The sequence below is a fragment of the Teleopsis dalmanni genome, chromosome 2, assembly GCF_002237135.1.
Source record: "Teleopsis dalmanni isolate 2A chromosome 2, ASM223713v2, whole genome shotgun sequence".
Classification (NCBI taxonomy): domain Eukaryota; kingdom Metazoa; phylum Arthropoda; class Insecta; order Diptera; family Diopsidae; genus Teleopsis; species Teleopsis dalmanni.
This window is the reverse complement of record NC_051847.1, coordinates 179,515,572-179,528,499: the sequence shown is the minus strand read 5'-3', so window position 1 is coordinate 179,528,499 and position 12,928 is coordinate 179,515,572.

The window sequence follows — 12,928 nt, the reverse complement described above, 5'->3', positions numbered from 1 at the left end:
AAAAAACGTGCAAATTCTTGTAAATTTATTAGAGCGAAAAGTGTTTAAAAAAAAATAAAGAAGAAATTTGATAGTCAAACAAATCTTGTTTTCATTTTTTTGTCTCCCTCCATACATAAAACATAATGAAAATCACAAAATCCATCGAATGGAAATAGAACTACCGAAAAATAGGTCTTACACTCAGTACGAAATGAAATAATTGTTCTATAATTAATTACCACTAAAATCCCATTCAAAAATTAAATCGCAACACTTGCCAAAATATTAGTATTCACTTTCAAAAATATTGAAAACGTACATATTATACAGAAAATAATTCAATTAAATATATTTATATCCATCTTTAATAAAATATCAAAAATATATTTTAATTAGACTTTTGCTTGCGATTGTTATCGTACCAGTTAAAAAGCTGGTAATTTGCTTTTGTTTACTAATATTTTTGACTTGAGTATAATGTATTCAAAATAGACATTTTAATTGTCAGATAGACATAGCATAGACAGATATACAGACAGACTGACATATAAAATTCGCAAATTGTCAACATACATTTGGATGCAGTCGGCATACAACTGAATAAAAAAGTGGTACTTTATTTATTCGCTCCCCATCCATTTAGCTCGCTTTATATACCTAAAATGGCACAGCTGCATGCTAAGCAAAATGGTTTTTAATATATCTCAGATACCGAATATACGCGTATCCTACTTTTTGAATGTACGTGTATTCCACTTTTCTGTATATGAATCGTTCTACAGTGACGACAATGCGGCAGACATACTCGTGAACACTGGTAGGATGTCAGATCTGATGACGTTTATATATCGTAAATTTTATTTTAGGTATAAAAATAAATTCTTTGCTGTATTTTTATGTGTTAAGAAAAACTGAAGATGTCTAACTACTATCACTACTTCGTAGAAATCTTTTTCTGTCTATATATGTATAGAATATATGAGGTAGTGAAAATCCATTCTGCGGAATATATTATTAAATATATTATGTAAGCTCCTAAACAAGTTAACGTATATATATGAGAGATAACGTTATCTAGATATCTTGGACAATACTTACTATTGCGTCTGTTCTCTTATGAATGATTGTTTATACAAGTGCTGCGTCATGTTAACTTTTTTTACTTCAAGTGGTTTAATTTTTCAAGAAGTGTATAGTATGCTACCTTATTATCGCAAAATCGATAGTATAAATTATATACATGCTTATAGTTCGGCTATTACTTATGAGAAAAACTTTCTAATAGGAGCAGCTTCAAATCATTATTGATTTCACTCAACAGATATATAATAATATTGACTTGAAAAGACAGGTTTTGACTTTTGATATTACATTTTACTTCACCTAAAAAAATTTTCCCGTTTCCGTCCTTCAATACAGTTAGTCTATAATATTTGTAGATAATCTAATAAGGCTCTCAATTTGTAAAGACATTTTTTCTACATCATCTAGAGTGTAGTATAAAAGATTTAAATATATATAACTTCTAATTTTTATCGTTTCTGTGTTTGTTTGTTTGTATTATATAGTTTTCACCCATCCATTTAAAGATAAATATTTAATATCAATATATATGCGATAAAACAAAATTTTTATTAGTCATCACTATTAATTTGACAACACCGAGTTCTAAGCATGGCACTTGGGTTTAAACAAATTATGTACGCACTATAAACTGATTAAAAAATTCAAATACTTCCTAAGACTACTGATGATAAGTACTTGCCAATACTTGGAAACAACGTTGTATGGTCAGTAAAATGTCAATAAATTAACTAAATTTTTTGTTGTTGTGTTTTCAATTCTATTCGAACCCTTTTAACTTTTAAATAGTTTCTTTCGGTAAGAAAAAATTAAAATTTAAACATCATTTTGTTAATATATCGATAAAAGTGTAATCGTTTATTTTTAAATTTCAAATTAAATAATATAAAACTAAATGTTATAAAGTTACTAAATTATTAAAACATTTTTTAAAACACAGTTTTTTTTACTCTCCACAATTATTACAAGCAAATACATTTTTTTCCCTTTAGATCTAATTAAATGTCTTCACAAAAAATGTTAGATAGATTAGCATAAGGTCTAAAAATCTCCCCCTCAAAATCCGAACCTACTAAAAATATATTTTCCACTTCACAACGTCTTCATCCAAAACAAATGATTCTTCATAATTAAATTACATACAAAACAAGAGCGTAAAAATTTTAATTACACACCTCATATTCATTTGTTTGGATAGAGACTGCTCCGCACTCTGCCACAAAGTAAATGTTCAGATATTTTTTATGTGAAATGCTATATTTTGGACTAGTTCCTCTTAAGACAAATGAAAAGCAAATTTAAGTTGAAAACGAAAAAAATTATAAAATTGATCAAATTACGTAAATGAAATTTAACGACGCGTGCCATGGAGATACTTTTGTGTCTAGCTCTCGACTGGGCCTGAGGCATTTGCTATTTGCGGTTGGAAAGTACCAACTGTACGAACTGCTGCCAATACAAGATGTGTACTTCAACAATTTCCTTCAATTTGTTTATGTAGCTATAAGGAAATGTTTCATTTAACCATATATTTTAAAATATTTGAAAGCTTTATGCTCTGCACTCCATATTCCAACTCCATATTTCATGCTTGTGCTCCGTATCCCACGCTCAATGGTCCAGCAATGAAAATAAATTCTATGAAGTTCATTTATAGTTCTTATTATACGCTGGGAATTTATTGCTACAAAGAAGCGTTTAATTGTTTACATAGGCAGATCGTACAGAAACGGCGGAATTTGTATGTAAAAATTTAATTGTTAAATAAATATTATTTTTGGTATTTGGAATAAAGTCTTTATTGTTTTAAAAACTAACTAAAATATAATTTTATTGCTAATTTCATGTTTTAGTGTATATATATCTATTTTGTTTGTTTTCGGCAATGAAACAAAATAATTGATACAGTTAATAATTTTTATTGCCTTATCTTATACTTTTTTTGTTTATCTTTAAATTAAAAATAAAGACCATTTTAATGGGAAATACTATATAAATAAAATAGATCGAAAGATGTGCAAGAAAACGAAATAGCATTTCTTCACAAAATACACCAAGAACGGAACGCCGAGATGTGAAACGATTAACGAGAAGAAAAGGATTACCAAATCTATTTGCAATCCTTACTACGAAAAAATCACTAATTTGATACTCGCATTTTCTGGAAGGAACTTCAAAGTAATAATTAGAGTTCTTACAGGACACGGTCGGTTAAGTGTACACACTCACAAGATAGCAAAAAATACAATATATCTAAAAAAAATAAAACTGTGAAACATGAGTTATGTACATTCTCAGTGCTATGAAGAGCAAGGATGAAACGCTTTGGTGTGATTCAATGTTAACACCTATAGGAAGTACTTAAACCGGAGAACGTTACAGTTTTTAAATCCCCAAAGTCGTCGAATATTCTCTCACACTAAGAAAAATAACCAGGATGATATCACAAAGTGTTGAGATAAAAGAACTGTAAAACTCAATTGACAATTAAAGAACTTCAATACATGATAGACAACTATATCAACTTTGTTTCCAACTAGTATTACAAAATTTAACCATATATCAGGATGTACTAACCCTAAAAAAATCGATTTTACGCTTTTATTGATATAATGAAAACCCTAATCATTGTCCCTAAATAAAAATAATATAGGTTATGTTCCCCGCCTTTATATGGTCAGCAAATAAAAAATAAGTAATAATATTATAACCTATAGCCAAAACTTTGAAGGATAGCAGTTCCAGAGTTTAACATGTGCAAATTATCTGTTAGAAAAAAAAACTAACAAAAATGTCCAGTATAAACAATTACTAGAATGAAATTTTTTTGTAGATTGATTAATAGATCAATATGTTATACCTTAATGTAACTAAACAAAACGACAATTTAAAAGTTTAGCATCTTCACATAACCTTTGAAGAAATGATATAAGAAAGATTGTCACCATAAACAATAGCACTAACTACTGAATAAAACTATTTAAAATAACAACTAGTAGAAACGACAGTTCAAGTCTTAGAAACTTTAAAATCTTTTATAAGTTTAAAATCTCAAAATCTTTGAGAATCTCGAGAAAGTGAAATGAAATGAATTGCCCGCATAACCAACAACATTGACTTGTTAGAATAAACTTTATTATAAGTAATAACTAGTAGCCTTTGAGAAAGTGATATTAAATGAACCAACAGCACTGACTAGAGAGAATAAACGGTTTGTAGAAAATAACTAGCGAGAACGATAGCTTAAGACTTTAATATTTTGAACCCAAAGATATTTTGTGCAGCCTTTCACCCAACTAGTCCAATTCCAAACGTTTGAAAAATTTTGTCACAATTGTGGACAGTATTTTAGGTGTTCAAGGCTTAAAACTCCACTGCCTAGATAGTTAAGTCTGCGTTTTGCAACGACTGCTCAAACGCATAGAACGTGTTCTACTATTTCCTGTTGCACTTGATAAAGTCGGCAGGAATCGTTTTCTGATAAACCAATATTTTTCAGATGGTATCGCAGTCTATAATGGCCTATTAGCAGTTCCATGTAGAGTTTGATATCTGTTTTACTTACTTTCAGAACAGGGGTTCAGCCTTTATATCTTCATGGATAATAATCCGTTTTGACTGTCGCATGCCTTTTTGAGCTGTCCAGAAGTCAGTCAGGTTTTGTTTTTCCTAACCAACTTACTAGGCTGGTTTTTAAGCTGTTATTAACACCCCAGAAGGGTTCCGGATCTACGCAAAGTGTTTTTGCTACCTTTTTGGTCAGAATATCCGCCCTTTCCTTGCCTTCATGTCCCTCATTACCCGGTATCCACAGCAGAGTCACAGAATCCCTTGTTGCTAAGATGTTAAGAAGATTGAAACAAAGCCAAATCAACTTCGATTGGAATGAGAATACCATTAGTGATTTCAAAACTGCTTGACTGTCTAAGAGGATGACAATACTTTTCAGTGTTACGACTAATATTCGGAAAAAATAAAAGAATAAAATAAAATTTTAGAGTATAAGTTCTGTATCTGAATATTGTGTTGAAGATTGTTAACTAGTGTTAACTCTACATAAAAGAAAAAAAATTCGTTTCAAATGGTAAAATAAACTTACTTCAATAAACTGGAATCTATAAAATTCGAAACTAGATACTACTGTTTAAGATGATGCACTTCAAAAATAATAGTTAACTAAAACAATAAGTATTATTATATTTCCATTTTCAATAAGTATTTGTAGACACTTGAAAATAATAGTCAAATTTGTAGGCGTGTGAAGTGATTTGTTAAAAAGATGCATAAATTGAAAAAAAATAATAATCTCAAAAGCGTGCTTGAGGGAATAAAAAAAAACAAAAGGAAAGAATTAATAAAAGAATAACACATTCAACATTTTTTACATCTACTTTTTTTTAATAGATAGTTTAGGATGTAAATTGATATTTTTTTCTTTTACATTTCATTTCATTAATCCTTTTTCTTTGCTAACTAAAGCACTCACTTCCGAATTTGAAGGATATTTCCGCTCTTGAATAAATCTTTACACTTAAATTAATGCACATAAAGTTGTCTGATCAAAATAATGAACACTCAAGATATCAACAACACTTTTGTCATAAAAATGCTAGACGCACATTCAATAAAATATCTAAAAATACGGAAATGCCAAAATAAAATTTGAAGTATTTAATATGCTGAACATACGTGCAGGAGCACTGAGGAAAATCGCTGCCATTAAAAGGGAAATCTTCAATAGGAAATGGAAATATATTTTAGCATCGGTTCGGAATATTTACAGTTGCGTGCATAAAAACACATTTTACAAACCTATTCGAGGTGTCAAAAATGCCATCAAAAATCAAATAAACAGTTTTATTGTTTTAAGGTAAGAGCCGCAGTAGTAAATTTACAAAACAAATAAAAACTATCCGAGAATTTATTGGTAAATTTGTGCCTGGATGTGTTATAATGAATGGTAAACTATAAGGCAATCTAATCACAGGTAAAGAAACATAACCACAGCAATATAACCACATTTCTGTGTAAAACAACATATATATTGGAATATATATATGATTGTGGTTTATAGCAAAAACGATAATATATATAAATTAAATTATTGAATGACATATATAATATGCTTTTTAATACTTAAATGCATGATAATCACCATGTCTATTGCAATAATTAAACAACATAGGTTGTCGTAAGTGTACTCATTCCAATTGATATATATTATTTATATAGAACTTGTCTTGACAACTGTATATAAATCAATCAGAGTAATATACAATTTCTTCGAATTGTAACATAATCTATTTTAAATAAATTCACTGAAATCTATATAACACTTAAGATATTTTAATTATGTATTGATCCTCTTTGGGGTACACCAATTGACATTTAACATCAACCTGTGGTTTTCGTTTCTTATGTCACATAAAATGTTCGTCCGAGCACGATTTTTAACAGATTTTCTTCACGAAAAATTTTCTTTAAACTCGTGATATTGTATATTTACTTCATTCCTTTTTTAAAAAACATTAATTTTTTTTTTTAATGCATCAAACAGTTGCTCCACAAATATTTAAATTATAATTTTTAACACAACCTCTACATATTTGGGCATGCACGCTCCATAGGGGATGTGGTACATGCCACAATTTCCTTCGCCTTACTTTAATTTCGATGAAAACATTCGAGTCTTTGAGCTCTGCAGCATTTGTTGTTTTGTATTTTTTACGGTGTCTTCAGCAGACATCACGGAAGATTTTTGTCGTGCGGTACATTGAACGTTTTATTATTATTGAAAATAATTAACATTTGTTCCTGTTTTTGTTGTTGTAGTTGTTGTTATTTCAACGATTGTACTTTTATAAAATCTGTTCAACAGATGTGTGGAGAGGTGCTGTTGGCATTTGTTACTCGACTTAAAAAAGTAATTTTGCTTGACTCTATAGTTTTTCCCTCAGCTAAGATTGACTCCATTTATTGTAATCAAATAAGAAAAAATACAAAAATATCCAAAAACAACAGTTGTGAGCCATAAAATGTTGCAGTTATATAAGTTCTTTTAATCCTTCCTATAATTGGGTGGAATTTGTTGCCTTTGGAAACACCTTGCAACTAGCATGATGCCAAAGACAATAAAGTTTAAATTAATTTAACAACAAAAACTATCTTTTTTATCTTTGACTTGCATAAAAGCAAGAGACCTGGTCAAAATTAAACCTGATATTTTAAAACAACACAAAAAATGAACAATCTGATTAATAAAAGTACAATACCAAAACTCCAAATACTGAAAAACCTTTCAAAAGGGCAAATCTCTAGAGAAAGATTTCTACTTATCAGACTGCAACAAGTCTTGACACATAATATATAAGTTATACAAGTATAAATTATAAATATATGTATAATAAGTCATGGGCTTATAGCTTGCATTCGAAAACAATCCAAAGAGTTATTTAAGAAAATAACTAAAGGACTGATAAGTATCAATTTATATCGAATTTATGTCCGCTTATAACCTGACTACAGAATAGAAAATATTCTAGTTGGCAACTATCTTCCAAAAGTTTTACCAAAAGAATGATAATAGTTGGAAACTTTTTAAAGAGCACTACAAAATATTTATTTAGCTTGCATTAAAGAATTTTTGAAATTTTTATTACAACAAATTATTATATTAGTTTTATTAATGCCAACTCATAATTGAAGTTAGATACGTTGCACATTAGAACACAGTGCACCACTAGGTCATGTAATAAAAATATAGACTAATAATATTAATCATTATTATATTCTGTAGAAGTTCATTCATTAAAATTAAAATCTATTTATATAAAATCTATTTTCTTGTCTTCAAGGTAGTAATTATCACTGGATTTTTTTTTTGTCCACTATGTTATTGTACTGCTCCCCATAGTCTAAGATGGTTAAAACAGTTCATATTTTTTATTTAATATCTGGAAAAAATTATTTATTCTTACCTTTGTTGAACAGGTGGCTTACACTTTTCAAACTATAAGTGTTTAAACTGTTAGATTAGATCTACATTAAGGCAGCGATACCAAGAAATTTGATTCAACTAAGAACTAATGTTAGATTTTTAATAAATGACCTCATTGCCATAAACGCTTAAAGGTTGTTAAGAGGTGAACCTTTTTAGGGACCAGAACTATACATCTTCCTAAATCTTGCTTGGTCATATAGAACAGTGCTATAGTGAACAACAATTACGGTGACATCTTTTTGCGCTTTTTTAAAATCATAATTTTGCGAAACTTTTTACATATTACATATTTTACATACTATATTAAGTTATATATAGATACTCACTTTCATACTTAGTTGGCCGTTACAGAAGTGAGTCTTCCTTGGCCGCATCGAGTAGCCTCCGCCAGCCAGCCCAAATCAGTGGCTTGCTGTTGCTAGTTGATAGTACCGAGCGCTACTTAGTCATTGGTCACCTGATCCTTCCACCGAAGATGCGCACGGTTTCTGCCGCATTTATTGCCTGCGGGTATCGAATCAAGCATCAATCTAGCCGGAGCACTTTTTTCCATTGACTTTTTCCATTTATGCAGTTATACGGATAGTATGTACTTTCTATTCAGAAAGTATAGACACCTTAGTGCATAGTGTGTTTAGTGAATTTTTTCTTTAAAGTATATTCATCTATTATGTTTACTTAAATTCTATAATATTAATTCATTAAAATAATATAAGAAAAATGTTTGTTGTTGTAGTTTACTACCTCTAACAATATTCTGTGAATAAAAAGTCTCTTTTTATTCAATTTATGTTTTCAAATTTGTTTATGAATAAAATTATTTTGAGGATTTTGTTATTTTTTCTTGTTTAATATCTATAAGATCTGTCAATCCTTCAAATAACACTTCAATTTCAATTTTCCTTTATTCATAGCATTGTAAACCTTGCAGACTAACACCGTAGAGCACAGAGGGCTTAAAAAGAAATGCAATAAAGAGAATTGTAATTAAATTTTCAAGAAGAGACGTTCGTTACAATCTACCCTCACGCTTCACTTGTATCTTGTATCTTGTTTCTTCGTCTTCGTTTTCATTCATGGCATACATAATACGATTTGCCTGAACTTATATGTTGATATAAACAAAAGACCCAACTCACGTGCTGCCGAAGGAAAACAACAATTTTAGTTGATTAAGAAAAAAATATCTATTATTGTGTGAACTGCAGTAACAAACAGGAAGAGGACGTTATGAATATGTGATTGTGGTTATGATTTCGAAAACAGCAAAAAAAAGAAAACTAAATAAAAATATCATAAAAACATTGATTGGAGTATCAAATGCACAATCGATACGCTACTGCACTCGCCTGCGTACGGTCTGTTGCAATGCATTTATAAACACAATTATAATATTTGCTTTCGAGGCGACTTGCTACATTTGTTGCATGCAACCAATACTAATAACAATAATTAAATGTTAAAGCACTTCAGTTGCAGGTTCAATGCTGTTATTTTCATACTCAATGATCCTTTGCTCCCCCATTATGTGCAATTCATATTTGAAATTGCACACATTTATTTACTTCATTTATTTAACATTTAATAATTTGAAATTATTTGCTAAAATTCCTCTTATTTTTTTTATTTTTTAATTTTAGATTTTATATCGTAATAATTTTCAAGAAATTAATACTACAAATAGTTTTGTTTATTTTAATTAAGTCTTCCCCTCTTATTCCTCATCATTTTCCTCACAAACATCAGCGCACAATGTTCAGCACGTGGTGCATCCTCCCGGAAATGTGGCAACATTATGTGAAAACGCAAATGTTTCCCTTTTTTGTTGCTGCTTTTATGTTTAGATACATTATTTACTTCCCAGGTGATTTCATATGATTTATTAAATATTTCAAATCATTTAAATTCAAACAAGTTCTGTTTTATTGTTCATATTTTAAAAATTTTATACGCAATATTTCAATAATTTTTTATTATTCCCAATATTTGTTATACGTTTTCATAACTGCGTTCATTTAATTTTTAGATTTTTTTAATTGCTCAGCAAAAATATACCTGGGTGGCATATAATAAATTTTCAATTTTTATTTAACTAAATATATATTGTGATATTTATTTACGTGATATTATTGTGATATAAAATATACGAGAACAACTTGATTAGTCATTGATGTTGTACTAAATTAGTCTCAAAAGATTTGTGTCATATGGTTCTTATAATTTGTCAATATTTAAAGTTAAAAGTCTAGAAAATTTCTCTAAAATGGGAACTTTTCTATTATTTTCTAAGATGTTTAACACGCAAAAATGAAGAAAGAAGAGTTTCAGGTCCTCATAAGGCGCAACTTATTGCGAAACGAAAAAAAAAACATTTTTGAAAACAAAAACAAGCTTGCCAAGCTTGACTCTACGATATAATTTGATATAATAAAAATTTTTTTTTACCGAGTTTATTATAGTCGTATGAGTCCTAAGGATGTGAAACGTCTGAGATTTGTCGTAGTCACATTAGCACCAAAGATGCTATGTGACGAGTACGTCCACATAAAGTAACAAACGTTACTTTACAATCTAGACTTTTCTAGATTGGAAACGATTTATAAAGGATTAACTGTGATACCTCACTAACCTAATGTGATGGAAAATATATGAATGAATATTACTGATGCAGTGAAATCTCAAGTGAATATCTTTATATGATTTTGTTGATATATTTTTGTGTATTTGGGAAGCTTTCAGCTATCAGCCCCTCAAACCATCTTTTTGGTGACGTGCCTGTAGTGTGCCTTTCTTAATGATGTGCTCAAAAAAATGCTAAAGCAGTTACATCATTGAGAACTGTTATAGTCTCTGCTTTATTACAATACATTTAATATGATTAACTAACAGAAACTGGCAAAAGACCAACAGATTCATATTATTCGGCATTTTTAGACAGTTTAAACAGTGATCAAAATTTTACTAGAATTCATTTACAAAAAAGTAGAATTTAATATATCAAGCAGCTACCAAATCCACTGTATTCAGCAGGATTAGTTGTATTTAATTTTTATTCATTTCCAAAAATATAAAAAGAAGTTCATTAATATCATATTTAGGGACTCTAAAGAACGTAGAGTTGTAGAACAATAATCTCCCATTCTTATCGATTTTTAATAGTTAGTAACACCTAGTCTATGTAAGTCATTGTTATAGATTATTTTTACATCTATCCATTTTCGGTGTGCTCGTGCTTTTCAAAGCAAGCTTTTCCAGATTATGTTCCCTGGTAAACTATTGGTAAAACTTTCAGTTTGTTGTCAGTATTTCAGCAACCTTAAAATATGGTCAGTACATTTCAATCTTTGCCATTTTAGAATTTAAATGGTGATATCTTATTGCATCAATTGATACAGTTCATTGTAGTACTTTATCTTTCCTACAGGACTAAAAACTGTCACTGTAATTTTACTTTCAAAACCCTTTAGTTGATTAGTCCTTGCTTCTTTCAGTCTATATCTTTCAGAAAGGCTTGATAGAAATAAGTTTCTATCAAATTCGATTGCAATTCCTATTGCAAATGAAGATTTGCAATTCATTGAATCATACTTTTTTTTAAATGGTATAAAATACCTTGAAAGCAATTGCATAAAGTCGAAAGGCTGCTATTTCGAATAATAAATTTCATTTGAGTCATTTATCACCGACTCATCAACCAACCCTCGTATACACATTGATTTTTATTTGAATATTATATTTAAATAAAGTGAAATATATATTTAAATATTGTTTCAAACCAAAATTTTAATTAAAATATACAAAAAAATAAAAATTTACCAACCAATCTACATTTAGTTAGGTTGGTTTATTTACAATTTTATTTACAATTTTAATTGGAATTAAAAACAAGTATGGAATAATTGGACTATCAATAAATCAATGTTATCAATAAATACATACATAAATAGAAAATAGTTGTATAAGACTAAATCTGGCGAAAATACTGAATGGAGAGGTAATTCGTACCGAACTACTTAAAATGTTGTCTTATTCTCGTGTTTTTTCTCAATGAATGACCATTTTTGTTAGCTTAGTGGGGATATTCTTTACATTAAATATTATGGCAACAATCTAATAATTATATAATTTTTTCTTAAATTTTTCTTAAAATTTAACGATATTTGTTTTTGTTGTGTTCTGAGCATATAATCTTTTCTTGGTTAAATTAAGCTTAACTACGGTTAAGATGAGCTTACATAAGCCAGGTAAAACATCTGATAGCATTGTCGCAAATTATTAAGATCCTTGTTCCCAATAATTTACTCATCGTAAATCGTCACGATCACGATATAGATGATCATAACCAGAAATGCTAAGTTATTAAATAAAGTGCCACAGAACTTAACCTGTCAGCAGCGTAAAGTAATAATAAAAAAAATTTAGTGTTATACTTACAAAGCCATAAACCCTTTAAGTGAATTAAAAATCAAAAAAGGGTTAAAGTACCCCCAATATAGGCAATGAAATAAGTTTTTCAGCGTTTACAGATTTATGACTCAAATACAACTCCAATGAAAATATAACAATAAATACTTGTATGTCTAAAAAGAGCAGCAATTGAAGTGTAAAGATCGCAATAACACTCTTGAAATCATATGAACTTTCCCGCTGTTTCGTTTGAGACAACACTTAAGGATTTTCCTCTTTTTTCATATATTCAGAAATGTTTTTTTTTTCTAGTAATGAAAAATATTTTTATTGTCTTGGTTTCATATACACACGTACTAATATTATACTTGAAAATTCTGAATTCTGCTTGTAGTCCTAACATCAACATTTTTATGATCTTAGAACAGACACAACAGTTTCAAGTTCATTTTGGAG